The sequence below is a fragment of the Peromyscus maniculatus genome, chromosome 8 (assembly GCF_049852395.1).
Source record: "Peromyscus maniculatus bairdii isolate BWxNUB_F1_BW_parent chromosome 8, HU_Pman_BW_mat_3.1, whole genome shotgun sequence".
NCBI classification, from domain to species: Eukaryota; Metazoa; Chordata; class Mammalia; order Rodentia; family Cricetidae; genus Peromyscus; species Peromyscus maniculatus.
Window position 1 is genome coordinate 38851864 of NC_134859.1, and position 17164 is coordinate 38869027.

Sequence of the window (17164 nt, forward strand, 5' to 3'; positions counted from 1 at the left end):
TTGCTTTCCTCATTAAACTGCACTTTTAGATTTCTGGTGTATAAACCTAAAATATTTATATACAAATATCTTCAAAGAATACTGAATCTGTTGCAAAAAAAAATTCAACATTGCTACTATACTAAGTTACTTTCACTTGAGCTGAAAGTTCCTTAAAATAATTCATTTTCAAAATCTTATACTTTAAAACCAAGTATTGTTATACTGAAGAGGATCAAGAGTTCAAGGTTACCTTCTACTATAAAGCAAGTTTGAGGCCAGCCTGGACTACATGAGACCTCTCAACAAACTACAAACCAAAACAAACCCCTTACACTTAAAAAAAAACAAACTATGCCCAGGGAGCAGCATTCTAACAGCTACACAGCTCAGCACATTCCACACATAAGTCAACATTCAGACTGGTCTACAGCATGATCGGCTTCTCCTAAGACCTCATCTTAGAGAAGGAAGAACTGTACACAGTTCACGAACTGGGTACACTCACTCAGTCTGTGTAGCACTGCACCGAAGTTCAGAATTTAGACTTTGAAATAAAGATATGTGACATGTGCTCTGTGTAAAGCCAAGTTTAGACACTATTAGTGCAGAGTGACATTCCTCTAGCTATCCAGACTTTCTCAGAAGTTTGAGCACTCCAGTCATTTCAGAAATGCTAGTATGGAGAAGTGGCAGGTCCTAGCCCCATCAGTCTTCGGTTATAACACAGAACGATGTGTTTCAGTTTCCAGATCTAAAATGAGGGCCAAATCAGATGCTGGATACACAGGCCCTGCATACTGTATGCTCTTGGTTGTTATAAAACAGCAAATACAAGAGTAAAGCAACAATAACAGCTTTGCTTCTCTTGGAGCTGGCATGGCACTATGCTGCCCAGATTAGTTCTGACTTCCTGACCTCAAGTATTCTCAGGTCTCAGCTCCTAGGTAGCTTGTCCTACAAGCACACGCTACCATGTTTTACCGTAAATTAAAAAATAGCTTAGAAGCCTATCAAGAAGAAAAACAATTCTTAACAAAGATTTATTTTAGTTTTCTTTGTGTCTGTGTTGGGACGTGCACATGCATGCAAGTATCTATGGAGGCCAGAAGAGGGTGTCAGACACCCTAGCTCTGCTGTTACAGGGTGGGGGGTAGGAGTTTATGAGCCACCTGATGTGGGTGTTGGCAACAGAACTCAGGTCCTCTGCAAGAACTATATGCACCCTTAACCACTGAGCCATCTCTCTAGCCCCAAGGGGAGAAAATTAATGAAAATGGCATATTCACACAAAAGAACAATGAATCACAGCTTTACAGAATAGGATGATTCTTGGAAAGCATTACATAAAACAGCACACAGAGAACCATTGCCACAAATTTCAAAAACGGTTTAAACAATCTCTGTCTAGAGAAACAAAAATAGGTCAAAGTAAAATTCTTAACAGCCAGCCAGGAGGGCACTCAAGGGCGGGATTCCAAACAGGAAAATTCGCATAAAAACTCCTGGAACGCTGACAATGTTCTACCCTCCCTCCCCCAGCTAGGCTGGAATGGAAGCCAGGCAGGCACCAACAGTACAACCCAGCCCTGCTCTAGCTACCTCTTAAGCCTGGGGGGTAGCTACAAAAGTATCTGTTAAACAGTATACTTTCGCACTACACAAGTGTCTATATAGTTAAAGATTTATCTTTTAATTTAAAAATGTGTTATGTATATAGGTATTTTGCCTGCATGTGTGTATGCATGCCATGTGCATGCCTGGTGCCCACAGAGTCCAGAAAAGGGAACCAGATCCCTTGGAACTAGAGTTACAAATGGTCACAAGCTGCCATGTGGGTGCTGGGAACTGAACCCAGGTTCTCTAAAGAGCAGTAAATACTCCTAACCCCCGAACCACTCTCCAGTCCCTCTTCCTCTCCTCTTCAGTGTGTGAGATGTGCCTGGTGCCCATGGAGGCCAGAAGAAAGCACGGGATTTCTTGGAGCTGAAGTTACACGCTGAAGTTACACAGGTAGTTGTAAGCTACCAGACATAGGTGCTGGGCCAAACTCAACTCCTCTTTAAGAATACCAAGCATTTTTAACCACTGAGCCACCTACCTACTCCTGCATATTTTTAAATGACCAAAAGTTTAAATAAGACATAAGTAACAACAGTAAATAGTCATAATGAACTGATAGGGATCAGGAATGAAGATGCAGAGAATCAAATAAAAATACACACCTTTACTAATGACACTGAAAGGTTGGGTAAAATCAGGGGAAAAGGGTGTCTAAATTCTACCAAATGTCAAAGTTGTTTCCTACACAATTACAAAATTATTAATCAATGACAAATATGACTTATCAGTACAGCTTATTCACAGCAACATGAACATCAACGGTCCCATACTAATTTTGAAATGTTTTTGTTTTCAGGTTTGTTTGGGTTTTTTTCCCCCATTATGGATATGGGTGAGTGTGGATGCATGCTGTGTGGATGAGCATACAGGGGTCAGAGGGCAAGCTCAGGGGTCATTCCTCAGGTGCTACCTACCCTTTTTTTGTGTGAGTGACAGGGTCTCAAACTGGCCTGGAATTTCCCCCAGACTAGGCTGGCTAGACAGCAAACCCCAGTACTAGGGTGCCACCATGCCCACATATATATTTAAGGTTTACTTATTTTACGTATGAGTACTTTGCTTGAATGTATGTATTTGCACTACATGCCTGCCTGGTGCCCACAGAGGCCAGAAAAAGGCACAGGATCCCCTGGAGCTGGAGGCACAGACAATTGTGAGCTACCCAATGTGGGTGCTGAGAACTGAACCTGGGTCCTCTAGGAGAGCAGAAAATGCTCTTTAGCTCCCAAGCCCTCTCTCTAGCCTGTATTTTTAATGTGGGTTCTGGAGATCAAACTCAGGTCCTTGCTTTACCAACTAAACTATCTCCCCAGCCTCTTGTTTTCCACATTAGGGGAAAGGTCAAGTTATGCCAGGTGTCTTCACTCATGGTCTATCCTTTTTTTTTTTTTTTTTTTTTTTAGGTATAGCCGCTTATAGAACCTGGAGCTCATAAACTCAACTAGACTGGCTGGCTAGGGAGCCCCAAGGGTAGGATCCTCAGCCTGTAACCTGGGGTTACAAGCATGCATTACTATGTCCTTTGGCTTTTACACGGAGGCTAGGGATTAAATTTGGGTCCTCATGCTTGCAGAGAAACATTTCCCCGATGGAGCCATCTCCCCAGCTCCTTATTTTCAGTCTTTTGAGACAGTCTTACATGGCCCAAGTGCCACTAACCTCACTAAGTATGGCTTGGAGCTTCTGATCCACTTCCTACATGCCAAGATTACAGGAACGGTAACCACACACAGCTTGAAATGATTCTTTGAAACTGATTTGTGATATCTCTTGGAGGAGTATCAAACTGTACTTATTAACCTTCTGTGTGGTTAACCAAAGCCCAAAGAAGCCACTGTTACTTGAACTAGTCTCAAAAGGTACAGAGAAGAATGCATGTAATTATGGAAACGGTATTTTTCTCATGTTTGAAATGACTAGTTAGACACTAGTCTTTCCCACTGATTCATGTAAATAAATCACACAGACTATGCTCAATATTTAATGCGACTGGAGAGAGGACTAAGCAGTTAGAAATGGTTTGCAGAGTTCAGTTCTCGGCACCCACACTGGGTAGCTCACAAGTGCTGTGCTCCAGCTCCAGGGGATCCAATACCTTCTTCTGGCCTCTATGGGCACCATGTGCACATGTGCACACACGTACACACAAATAAATACATGTGAATTTTTAAAAAATTAAGTCCTAAGTACATATAGAGATAGTATTTGTGATGATAATTTTCATTTCTTTGGGGAAACACAGAGGAATGGATATCCTACATCATATTTTAAGCATAGTATGAGTTTCACTTTCTAAGAAACTGTCCATCACTTTTGCAAACTGGTTTTATTATTTTACCTTCCCACCAGTCACCTGTAAGAATCCCACCGCTCCACATCCTGCCCACCACTCTCTATGGTCAGCATTCATCTTAGTCATTATGGTGTAAAGAAGTGTCCCTTTGGTTTTAATTTGCACTTTCCTGGTAACTAATTTAATATTAATGATATTTCTTTTTAAAAAAGATTTTATTATCTTTGTTTATGAGTATGTGTCAGTGAGTGAATGCTAGATGTGTGCAAGTATCTGCGGATCCCTCGGATCTAGAGCTACACGTTATGAGCCACTAGGAACCGAACTTAGGTTCTCTAGAATAGAAGCACTTTTGGCTGCTAAGCCATTTCTCCAGCCCCATTAAATATTTTCATGTTTGTTGACACTCACACACCTTCCTTGGGCCTGTATTTTCAGATCTATTGTCCATTTTAAAAAAATGTATTACCCCCACCCCCAAGACAGGGTTTCTGTATGTGTAGCTCTGGCTGTCTTGGAACTTACTCTGCAGATGGGCTGGCCTTGAACTCACAGAGGTCCACCAGGCTCTGCCTCCTGAGTTCTGGGATTAAAGGTGTGCGCCACTATGGCCTGGTTTGCATTTTTGTTATTTCTAACTATGTGGATGTGTCTCTGTGGAGTATGTGCATGTGAGAGCAGGTGCTCCACAACTGGAGCTTCAGGAGGATGTGAACTGCCTCACGTGAGGACCAGTATGAGCAGCCTCTACAGATCCCAATGCCCATTTTTAAATCTTACTTATGTTCTATTACTGTAATCTCAATTCTGTTTGAATTAAACCAAGGTCTTTATACACTCTAGAACAAGTCCCTTGTCCACAACATATGTGAATTTATTTTTCTGGTCTTTGTCTTTTGGAGTTTAGCTTGCATGAACTCTGATGTATCAACTCTTTTTTATGATTTGTGTTCTGCCACAGAAATTTTGGCATACTCTTCAAAGTCACAAAGACTGTCTATTTATTCTAGAACTCTTAGGTTTAATTTTGTATCTATAATCCAATTTGTAGTCTATTTGTTCACCCTGCACCTCCAGCTCACTAAAGTTAAGATCTGCAGTTGGGCCAGGCAGTGGTGGCGCACGCCTTTAATCCCAGCACTCGGAAGGCAGAGCCAGACGGATCTCTGTGAGTTCAAGGCCAGCCTAGGTTACAGAGTGAAATCCAGGACAGGCACCAAAACAACACAGAGACACCCTGTCTTAACCCCTCCCCCCCAAAAAAATCTGCAGTTGGGAATGAACGTGCCCTGATGTTACTCTTAGTTCTCAAATTCCATCAATTTCTAGACTCCTATTTTCACATTCACTTTAGAATCAGTCTGTCACTGCAAAGTTTGACTGTCTCCTTTTAACTGTTTTGTGAATTAATGTGACTGGCAGCTTGTTTTTCCTGTGTAAACCTAGTGTTCCCTAAAGAGTAGTTTGCATTTACTATTGTTTAGATAGCCACAAGGTAAAACAACTAAGTTCAAGTATAAATGTTAATTTAATTCTGTGGTTTAGAATTATTATTCCACATGGACAGGACACATCCATTCATACTGGACACAGATATGCGGAGGAAAGGTTAGAAAGGCAGTAGGGAATGCTGGTTTAGAATGATAACAGCTGGTCATGGGCACATGCCTGTAGTGGAGGCCAACCTGGGCTACACATCAAGATGTTGTCACAAACAATTGACTCAGAACTGCAGAATACTTGACCTTTGTACATCCTGTTTTGCTGTTCTAGAAATGGATTCACATTAGTCTCTACCTTCTTGGTGAGAATTCAGTGAGTAATTATAAACTGCCTAGGAATGTGCGTGCTTGGGAAGTTTACAGAGCAGTGTATACTGACCAACTCTCCTATGTAACTGGTTTCCATTACTGTTGTTATGTTACTATGGTTGCCTTAGTTATCTTTTCTTTCTCTTCACACAGAGACAGGCCTCTTTAGTGCTAACCTGAGCAACATGTAGAAAAAGACTTTTCTAGTCAGGCTCCTCTTAGATGGAGCAACACATAAAAAAAAGTGTCTATTTACATTTATATTTAAAAGAGAAAAATGGAGCAGAACTGGTATCAAGGTATAGAAAAAAATAAACCAATTAAATTAATTCTTTCCCTTTTATAGCAATGTCCTAATATCCTCCAAAATAGTTGAAATGTATACATAATTTATATGTCCATGACATATACTGTTTACAACAGAGAACTTTCAGTAGATAGTTGAACTAGTAATTCTAATTTGGTTACTTTATCAATCAGTAAGTGTCAATAAAACATAACTGTATACATACTAAATTGACTTGCCAGGTTTTCTCCTCTTAAAACAAAAGGCTCTGAGTGTCGGAGGCATAAAGGTTTAGAAGGGAATGACATTCAGTATCTAGTTACTTCTGAAACATCTACCAAGCAGGAGAGGACATAACAGAGTCAGCTTAGCAAATGAGCTGTATGTGTAATCCATGCTTCTTGGCCAGGCAAAGTCGTCCCTATCGGTCCCTCGGGACGGGAAAGCCAGTTGAACCCAAACGGCAGTGGCGGCTTATCGGGGTGTAAACAGGCAAGGTGGAGGGCAGCTTTCGTGCTGTTTCTGATGACTCCCCAGAGACAAAGAGCACTCACTCGGTCTACACGTCATTCCTAGTGCTTGGTGCCAAGTGCCCGACTTGTTAACTTGAGATTTTCCTCCAATAAATAAGGCATTTTCAGCTGTCAAATGATTTTTTTTTTTTTAGATGGAAAACCTTTTTGTTTGTTTTGGTTTTTTTGAGGCAGAGTTCTCCATGTAACAGCCCAGGCTGGCCTCAAACTCATAGAGATCTACCTGCCTCTGCCTCGAGTGCTGGCATTAAAGGTGTGTGCCACCACTGCCTGGTATAGGGAAACCTTTTTTTGTTTTTCTGGGTTTTTTGTTTTGTTTTATAAAATATGCTATGACAATAGAATTACACCATACTCTGTAAGGAGTTCTCTAAAACTTTTTTCTATTTAAAAGTATTTTTAACTTACTTATTTTATGTCTCTGAGTGTTTTGCCTGAATATACGTCTGTGCACCATTAGCATGCCTGGTTCCTGGGAGGTCAGAAGAGAGCACTGGGTCCCCTGGAACTGGAGTGGCGTAGTTGTAAGCTACCACACAGGTCTGGGGGCCTCTGTAACCACTCAGCCGTCTCTCCAGTCTCCTACTTTCAAGTTCTTCACTATCCTCCCCCCACCCTCCCCACCTCTCACTGTCCCTCCTTCCTTCCTGGTTGTGAGGCTTTCTTTAGTCTCACTGTCTTGCCTAGGCTGACCTGGACTCCTGGGCAAGTGACAGTCCCACCTCAGTGTTCAGAGTAGCTAAGACTACAGACACTCACCACACCAGGCTTCCATTGTGGGTTTCTCTGTGTAGCTTTGGAGCCTGTCCTAGAACACGCTTTGTAGGCCAGGCTGGCCTCAAACTCAGAGATCCTCCTGTCTGTCTCCAAAGTGCTGGGATTAAAGGCATGCGCCACCACGCCTGGCATGTTATATGTTTTTAACAAAAATCTGCATCCAACTGTATCACCAAAATTAATGTCACAGTTGAAACAGATAACTGATAAGAATGCCTGGTTTCTGGCTTAGTGTGACTTCTAAATCTTTTCTGAGAGAGAGAGACAGACAGAAAGACAGAGACACTAATATATGAGGAGGGTGTGACAGCTTATGCCTATAATCAGAAGGGAGTGACAGCACTCCAGAGGCTGAGGACGACTGTGAACCTGAGGCCAGCCAGGGCTACATAGTGAGACCCTGTCCCCCCAAAAGACAATCATTTTTAGGGGCCAGAGAGAAGGTTCAGAGGGTAAAGGTGTTTGCTGTGCAAGCATGAGGCCCTCCACCCACAGAAAAGGCCCACAGAGCTGTAACCCATGCACTGCAGGGAGTAGAGATGGGCAAACGGACAGGGTCTGCTGACTAGCCAACCTTGCAAAACAGCAAGTTCAGTGAAAGACTGCCTCAAGGGATAAAGGGAGAAATAGAAAGCAGGGCACTTGACATCCTCCACTGGCTTCCAAATGTACACACACACACACACACACACACACACACACACACACACACACACACACACACCAGAAAACACCCAGATTCACGTTTTACTGAAAATCAAGAAAAAAATGACTTGGATTTCTACAGTACTAGACACTGTTTAACAACTACTCGGCAGCCATACTGCACATAATGTATTGCGCAGCCAACTATGGGTCGGCTTCCATTTCACTTGTCTGCTGAAGTGGCAGTTCATTTTTGGAAACTTTACCTAGAGTACAGGACTCCGCCAGGATCCTTACAGCATAAAAACAGCCCACAGGTTCAGCATAATCATTAAGCTACAGAAGTAGAAACTGTACGATAGCATGAGCACCTGCCTCGCAATCCCTGATGGAGGCAGATTAAAGTTCAAATCACATGAATAATAACTATGTGGTTCCATCAGAGAAGACCTCCATCTAGACAGGCTGTTGACAGAATCCAGTTTTAGACACAACGTGTCATATATAATTATAATTTAAGGTAGCATTGAGCTAGACTTTATTAGGCTGCCTGATGTACCTGAATTGTGATTTCTTCATCCCCAAGGTAAAGATAGTATTTGCCTCTTAGAATTATGAAAATTAAAATAAGATGACAATCTTTGTCAAAGTGCATTAAATGTAATGTGTGATTAACATTCAAATGTTTGTTTTTCTCCTTTGGAAGGTGTTTATAATATAGCTGGAGCTTTGTTTTACAAGGAAATTTACTAACATCACTGATTTTTAAAAATTTTTAAACCATTCAAAGAAAACAGGCTGGATATGGTAGTCTATGCCTGTAATTCCAGTACCTGAGGGCCAGAGTCAGGATGAATCTGAATTCAAGGCCAGTCAGATCTGCATACAGACCCTGTTTGGGGGTAAGGGGTTGGTGGGGATCCTAATAAGGACAGGAAAGGACTAAACACAACTTAATGGTAATAAAAATAAGTAAAAATTTTTTTTTTTTTTTTTTTTTTTGGTTTTTCGAGACAGGGTTTCTCTGTGTAGCTTTGCGCCTTTCCTGGAACTCGCTTTGGAGACCAGGCTGGCCTCGAACTCACAGAGATCCGCCTGCCTCTGCCTCCCGAGTGCTGGGACTAAAGGCGTGCGCCACCACCGCCCGGCTAAAAATAAGTAAAAATTTAAAGCTGCACTTTAATTGTATCACCTCGTCTGACATGGTCACTGGAACGAATTACTGTGGCCAAACACTGAAATGAACCCCTAGCCCCTTGAGCCAAGAAGCTAGGCAAGGCTGGCTTGCCTGTCCAGTGGGAATCCACAGCACAGCAGGAAGGGAAGGCAGAGGGCTGGAAAAGGAGACTCAAGGACCTGCTCAGGAGCCTGTAACCAAATCGTGTCTGCTTTGTCCAGGCTATAACAGAACCTGAAACACATTCAACTATATGTATGAAGACTAAATGGAAACTTAGCTTTTGAGAGATTCTTGAAGGTACCAGCTAAAAATAAAACGAATGGATTCTCAAAAAAAAAAGAATTGAGTGTGAAAACTCACAGAAGATGACAAATTTAAAATGTTCACTGCTTCTAATTAAAGAAATGGAAATTGAAGATTCTCTAGAGAAGCCCATGGGAATGTACTCCTCTATTTCTCCACATCTCTTTTAATGCTGTGCTTAAATATAGAATTAAACCATTTTTAATAAACTACAACCTGCATGTGTGCACACACACACATTTGGAGACACGGTTCAGCAGTTAAGAGCACTGACTGCTCTTCCAGAGGACCGGGATTCAATTCCCAGCATTCACATGGCAGCTCACAACTGTCTGTAAATTCCAGTTCCAGGGATCTGACACCCTTACACAGACATACATGCAGGCAAACACCAATGCACATAAAATAAATAATTAACCAAAACCAGCAACTACCATTTCATAACTATTCTTTTTTTTTTTTTTTTTTTTTTTGGTTTTTCGAGACAGGGTTTCTCTGTGTAGCTTTGCGCCTTTCCTGGAGCTCACTTGGTAGCCCAGGCTGGCCTCGAACTCACAGAGATCCGCCTGGCTCTGCCTCCCGAGTGCTGGGATTAAAGGCGTGCGCCACCAATGCCCGGCTAATAACTATTCTATTTTAAAGTGTGGTAGCATTCAGTGTTGGGAAGGGAACAGGGAAAGTGTCTATGGTGGTCTGAATGAGAATGGCCCCCATAGGCTTGTGTTTGAATACTTGGTCCCCAGTTGGTGGAACTATTTGGGAAGGATTAAGAGATGTGGCCTTGTTGAAGGAAGTGTGTCACCGGGACATTGAGATTTCAAAAGACTAGTGCCATTCAAAGTGTCTCCTGCTTGGGGTTCAAGTTGTGAATCTCAGCTGCTGCCCCAGCCACCTGCTACTTTCCATTCACTCCCCCATCATGAACCATAAGGCCCAAACAAACTCTTGTATAAGTTGCTCTGGTCATGGTCTCTCATCACAGCAATAGAAAAAGAGAGTACCTAAGACACTGGCAACCACATCTATGTGAGTTTCAGTCCTTTTATGAAAGAAACCTAAAGTTTTCACAATTAGTAATCTATAAAGAACTCAAAAGAAAGAAAAACCCATATGCACAAAAATTCTTTATTAAATACTTCTTGAAACAGAATTTTAAAAAATAGGTACAATTTAATGTCAAGTAGCTAGGTAGTTGTTTAATTACGGTTTAATGACAGATTTTACAGCCATGTTGGTGTTAAAAGAATATGTTTAACAAATTGTATTGCCTAAAAGCACTGTTAATAGTATAACAATTACAGGAATTTATATGAAAATAAGATGGCCATTTAAAATCTAACATTATTAAAAACAAACCTGCCGGGCAGTGGTGGCGCACGCCTTTAATCCCAGCACTCGGGAGGCAGAGCCAGGTGGATCTCAAGTGAGTTCCAGGAAAGGAGCAAAGCTACACAGCAAAACCCTGTCCCGAAATCCACCCCCCAAAAAAAAACCCTAAAATCTTGTTTTTATTTTTTAAGATATTTTTATTTTATGTATATAAATGTTTTGCCTGCGTGTGTTTCTGTGCACCACATGTGCCTGGTATCCATGGAGACCAGAAGAAACACTAGATCTCTTGGAGCTTGAGTTACAGATGGTTGTGAACTGCCATGTAGGTGCTGGGACCTGAATCAAGATCCTCTACAAGACAGCCAGTGCTCTTAACCATTGAGCCATCTCTCCAGCAACAGATTTTGTCTTTAGAACATCTGATATATCTGGTATCGTGTTTTCAAAACACCTGGACTTCACCAAAAATGGGCAACAACAATTACATTTTAGATATAATTCACAGAAATACTAACTTACAAAGATATACAGGTTTTTTTTTTATACTCAGAGAATATGACATAGCTATTCTTGATGAATAAATGGCTTATGACAGCTTTTATAAAATATATGTGGAAAATTTCAACATCCTTTATACCAACTCAAAGTCCTGGGCTTATTTCTATGAAATGCTTTATGTTCTCATCTGTTTCATTAGCACAGCTCCACAGGAGACCACTGAAGCCCTGTTTCTGGAATGCTGCCCCAATTCTTCTCACCCAGGCCTTGTTGCCAGGGCTGCAGCTGCACAACCAATTCTTATTAAAATGGAGTCTTTGAAATGCTGGTCTATGGAAAAGGACATAAAGGATTTCATTATCTCTTCTCAAAACTCACAGTGAGGGAGGACTGCACTCCACCCTTCCCAAGGCACACAACCACTGACATCCCTCTCTGCCAACTTAAACACCAAGACAAAGAAGACAGCAGCTCAGGACAAGAAGTCCTGACGGACAGCGCTGCAGAGCAGCGACATTAACATCTAGCAGGTTATTTTCAGATGAGTGTAAAATCAGCGCTGTGGTCAAGAGCGACAGCCTCGCTCACAGGGCCGTGACTTGAGAAACAACACTTCTAAAGAGTAAGTGAGCACTTGGGGAAAAGACTCAGCGCTCTGTAACAACAACCAATAATAATTTCACACACAAAAATGGGGAAACTGAAAGGATTATTCACTCGCTTGCTATTGTACTGACAACAGAAACAGCTGCTTGAAAGAGAATTTTATGGATGGGTTACTCTCCTCCATTTTCATTAGGAACACATGTCCTTTGGCTCTCTCAATAAAATTCTTAACAACTGCTGGCCTTGCTCATCAGAGACAATTTATGAGTGAATTTATCTTAATAGAAACATTAATGTAAATCTATAAAGATTAATTATTTTCAACTGGATGTAAACAGATAAATACTCAAAGGCAAAGTAAAAACCAAGGTCAGATTTTTACTCAACAGTATTTTCAATGTTGGTAGGACACTAGGATTCTTGTAGCATGAAGAACCTTAGAACAGCATTGATTTAGGGACAAGAATTTAGGCTGGAAACATTCCTTGGACTACACTGTAGTCTGTTCCCCAGTGATAGATACCCTCCAGTGTAAGAAGCAGAAAGAGAGAGGGGCACGCTCCCTGGAGACTTGACTACACAGCATGCACTTCAGGGCAGAGACACCAGAGCCAGCTCTAAGGCGCAGTTACTGTCATTTTATCCGTGGTAATCAAACAAGTGTACTTAACACACATGGATACAAGAAATATGACGAAATGCATGTCAAACAACTGATTTCCTCAACTTGCAGCTGTCAAGCTCTACATGAAATGTTCGCTCTCAGTATTTGCAAAGGAATTTTAAAATATGTCTGTGTTTTTTCTAATAGATTTTCCTTTAATCAGTATATGCTACTTTATTTTTAAATCCTCAATTTTAAAGTTTTAAGTTCCTTCCTTATCTTAGAGAACTACATTTCTCTTTTATTTAAAATGTATAGCCAAAAGAATCTCTAGAACTCCTAAGTTGCCTGTCCCTGCCAGTGTTGACTGTGTGCTGGAAAACACCATTCCTTCCTCTCAGAAGGGGTGTGTGTATCCTCTAATCCTGACTGAGACTGTGATGGAAGGGGCCTCAACAATCTTTTTTTATGTACTGGAACATATGATGAAGAGAGGATAAATATGATTCTGGCTAGAGGAAAATTTACATGTTTTTGGTTTTGTTTGTGTGTGTGTGTGTGTGTGTTTGTTTTTGTTTTTTGCTTTTTTTTTGGGGGGGGGGGAGACACAGTCTCTCTGTATAGTCCTGGCTATCCTGGAACTCACTATGTAGACCAAGCTGCCTATGTCTCCCAAGTGCTACAATTAAAGGCATGCACCACCATGCCCAGCTTCCAGTAGATTTTTGTTTGTTTTGTTTTGTTTTTGTTTTTGTTTTTCGAGACAGGGTTTCTCTGTGCAACAAGTCCTGGCTGTTGTGGAACTCGCTTTGTAGACCAGACTGGACTCAAACTCAGAGATCCACCTACCTCTGCCTCCCGAGTGCTAGGATCAAAAGTGTGTGCCACCACCACCCAGCTTCCAGTAGATTTTTAATGATTAGGGTTAGGCTATTAAAATGGCTTTGAAGAGTAGATAATCATTACTGACTGCTTTTATTGGTAAAAGGCGGAATGTCCTGTGACTACCTGGTCAAACAACTGTCATGACTGTCACATGGGCAATGGAAAGACTGTGCTAACCTGAAGATAAAAGCCACACTCTGGACTCGGACAAAATGAACTTATTCATGGTGAGTGCTAGCAACACGAAGAAAGACTGTTTTTGTGGCAATCACTTCGATATCTAGCCACCAGTGGCCACAGACTCACCACTCATCAACGGGGCCACTTATTTAGTTATCTCTGAGTGTAGACTATTCCATAAGACACACACAGGTGACTGCAGACTCTGTAGCAGTACAAGTTGTTCCTGGGAGATTTCTTCTCATTTAGTTTTCCCGTTTCACTCAAAACCGGCCCTATCTGCAAATGAAAGCATGCAATTAGGAGGCAAAAGTGCCAGGGAGCAATTCCTCCCCCTATATAATTAAATGATACAACATGAAAACTAAACTCAAATGCTAGACTCACTAAGCACCATGTTTAAACAAACAACCTACTTTTCAACGCCTGTAACATGCTTATTACACAAGGTTACCACCCCTTTCTCATCATATAAATTGATCCTTGCTTCTACAGTATACAAGGTACAACTTATACCAAAGGTGACCCACTGAGCAGAAGCCAGGTAACAAGTCTTCAGTGGACACACACAAGGTTGGCTTATATCTGTGTTAAAGAACACCTTCCTCCATTGACAAATCTGAAGACTTCACAAGAAAAATTCAGATTTCTGCTCTCTCTTGAAAAATAAACCAGACAACATGAGGTCTGCTCCCACATGGAGCACTATTAGGTTGGATTAACAGCCAACTCCTGATGGGCATGGGCTTTGTGGTTCTCCAGATGCTGCCACTCTCTCCACTGTAACCTAGTTCACGGTTACCAGCCTGGACCTGATAAGCATCTGAGCTTTCACACTCTGGTATGTATTTTTAATAGCTCACAGGGAACATTGTATTACTGTCAAAGTCAAATATATTTTCCTGACTTAGTGATATAAAATAACATGAGACAAAAACATGAGGTTTGGGGCTGGAGAGATGGCTCAGAGGTTAAGAGCACCAACTGCTCTTCCAGAGGTCCTGAGTTCAATTCCCAGCACCCACATGGTGGCTCACAACCATCTGTAATGAGATCTAGCACCCTCTTCTGTATACATAATAAATAAATCTTAAAAAAAAACAAAACAAAAAAAAAAAACATGAGGTTTGAGTCAGAAAGCTGCAGATTTGAGCTCTGAGTATCAGTACCTATGTGACCAAGCCTATATCAAAGCTAAGCTATTTCTTCATACAGAAACATCCAAATAAACACATACACACTTAACATACTAAGCAAACAACAGACTTCAAATCTAGCGTGCACAAGCTCAATTGGTAATCCTAATCACTTCTTTCTCACTCTTGCTCATCTCGTGGACCACACTGTAACTCACGTCATCACTATCCAATGTCTTCACTCCCTAAAAGCACTGTCAGGACAAGTCATTCTCCTCTAATTCCAGCCATTCAAACAAACAGCAGTTCCTCCCTAAGCATCAACTGATTTGCTGAATTTGTCTGTATACCCAACTGTTTAAACTGTGGTAGGCTTGGGTGTAGTGCAGTCAGCAGAGTGCTTGCTTGCCTTGCACAAGGCCCCAGGCTTACTCCTTAGCACCAAGAACACAGCAAAGACAGGAACAACTAATTGTGTCCTCCCAATGCTGCTGGTATAAATTTGAAATACTTACCATTGTTTTTTAATTTTGTAGTTGCTTTAAAACACACACACACCCACCAAAAAAAGAAAAGAAAAAGACACACAGAGTGTCATACAATGCAGCTACTGCATTCCTAGGTATTTATCTTAAAAAGCAAAAATGTACATTTGAAAAACTATTTACAGCAACTTATTTGTAACAGATAAAATGAGTAAGCAGAAAGCCACTGACCTGAGACTATCTCTATACTTTTGAGTTTCTATACTATGAAATACGTTAAGTTGTATGGTGTTTTGGTTTTGGTTAATTTTGGCATGTGATGTTTTTATTTATGTTCAAGTTTTTTAAAACTAAGTTTATAAAATTAAATTTTTTAATGAAATGCAACCTAACTCACTATATAAACAAACAGAAAACCTAAATGACTGTCAGAACAAACAGCTGAGTCTCTCCCAATCACAAGCAGCCAAATTCAGCCAAGCACAGCAGCCAACAAATCAGACCACACCCAAAAAGGGCAGAGAAGGAGACGAACCTTACCTTACTTCCCCTTTTTGTCTAGAACCACTCAATACCCAGTTAGACAAAACTCTCTGGATCTTTTCTGATTATGCGTATTGCTTAATTCATAAGAATCATTCTTTACTCAAACAGCTTTATTTAAATTGCCTAAAGTTTTTCCCCCCTTATTTAACAGCAAAAAAAAAAAAAAAAAAAAAAAAAAAAACAGGCAGCAACTCCAATTGCCTGTAGACAGGTGAATGATCAACAGGAGTACACCTTCATTCGGAGAGGCATTTGCAGCCATGCACCACCAGTGTGAATAACTATGAATGTAACCCAATACAAAACTGTAAACTGACTTAAAACGTGAGAGTGTGTGCATGTGTGTTGGTATATGTGTGTAACTTAGCTACCTGGCTCTTGAGGATGAGCTCTGCAGAGGACAACATACAAAACTAGGTTGAACATGCCTGGTTGCAACAATGAATGAACTACTATAGGGGCTGTGGAGATGGCTTAGTATGTAAAATGCCTGCCATACAAGAGTGGAGATCTGAGTACAGATGCCCAGCACAAACATAAAGAGCTGAATGCAGTGATACACATCTGTGACTTCAGTGACGAGGGGGCCAAGATAGGTGGATTTTGGGAATTTTCTGGTTAGCCAGTATAGCCAAAATGCCAAGGCCCAGGTTCACTGAAAAACTGCCTCAAAATATACAATGGAGGGAGCCAGTGGGATGGCTCACTGGGTATGGGCACTTGCTGTCAAGTCTAAGTTCAACTCCGAGAACTTCATGGTGCCTTAACCTGCCGTCTGAATGTGCACATATGCACCCATACACCCGCCCACACCCACCCACCCACACACAATACATAAGTAAATGTAAAGAATTTTTAAATAGAGAGTGCCAAAGGAAGATAACATACCTCTGGCCTTTACATATCCACACATTAATAAGCACACACACACAATCGCACACACATACCCCACACAAATAATTAACTACTATACATATATCAACATGGATGAACTGAAAAATAATTATGCTGCATCAAAAACCCACTGAGACTGAGTGTGTAGGTCCACGGCATACACTTGGCAAGCATACATAAAACCCAGTTTTATCTCCAGCACTGTGAGGAAACAAACATATATGCATATGAATACATGTGTATACACACACACACACACACACACACACACACACACACACACACACACAGAGTATCCTATAAAATCCATTTATATAAATTCTAGAAAACAAAAACTAGCCAGGCAGTGGTGACAAACACCTTTAATCCCAACACCCAGGAGGAGGCAGAAGCAGGTGAATCTACAGAGTGGGTTCTAGGACACCCAAGACTAGAGAAACTCTGTCTAAAAAAAAAAAAGGAGGAAGGAAGGAGGGAAAGAAAGGAGGGGAAGGAAGGAAGGAAGGAAGGAAGGAAGGAAGGAAGGAAGGAAGGAAGGAAGGAAGGAAGGAAGGAAACAAGGAAGGAA

General features: G+C 41.2%; 1 protein-coding gene across 4 annotated transcripts in view; it reads right to left on the minus strand.

Moving 5' to 3' along the window:
• Cdc42se2 (CDC42 small effector 2) overlaps window positions 1-17164 on the minus strand; it is an 83486-nt gene that overhangs the window by 25538 nt on the left and 40784 nt on the right. The window contains exon 2 of one of the 4 annotated variants that reach the window (XM_016003474.3): window positions 13662-13814. The exons of the other annotated variants lie outside the window; for them this stretch is intronic. The gene's annotated coding sequence lies outside the window, so the exon portion shown is untranslated. The remainder of the gene's footprint in view (window positions 1-13661; window positions 13815-17164) is intronic. 4 annotated transcript variants of the gene reach the window in all.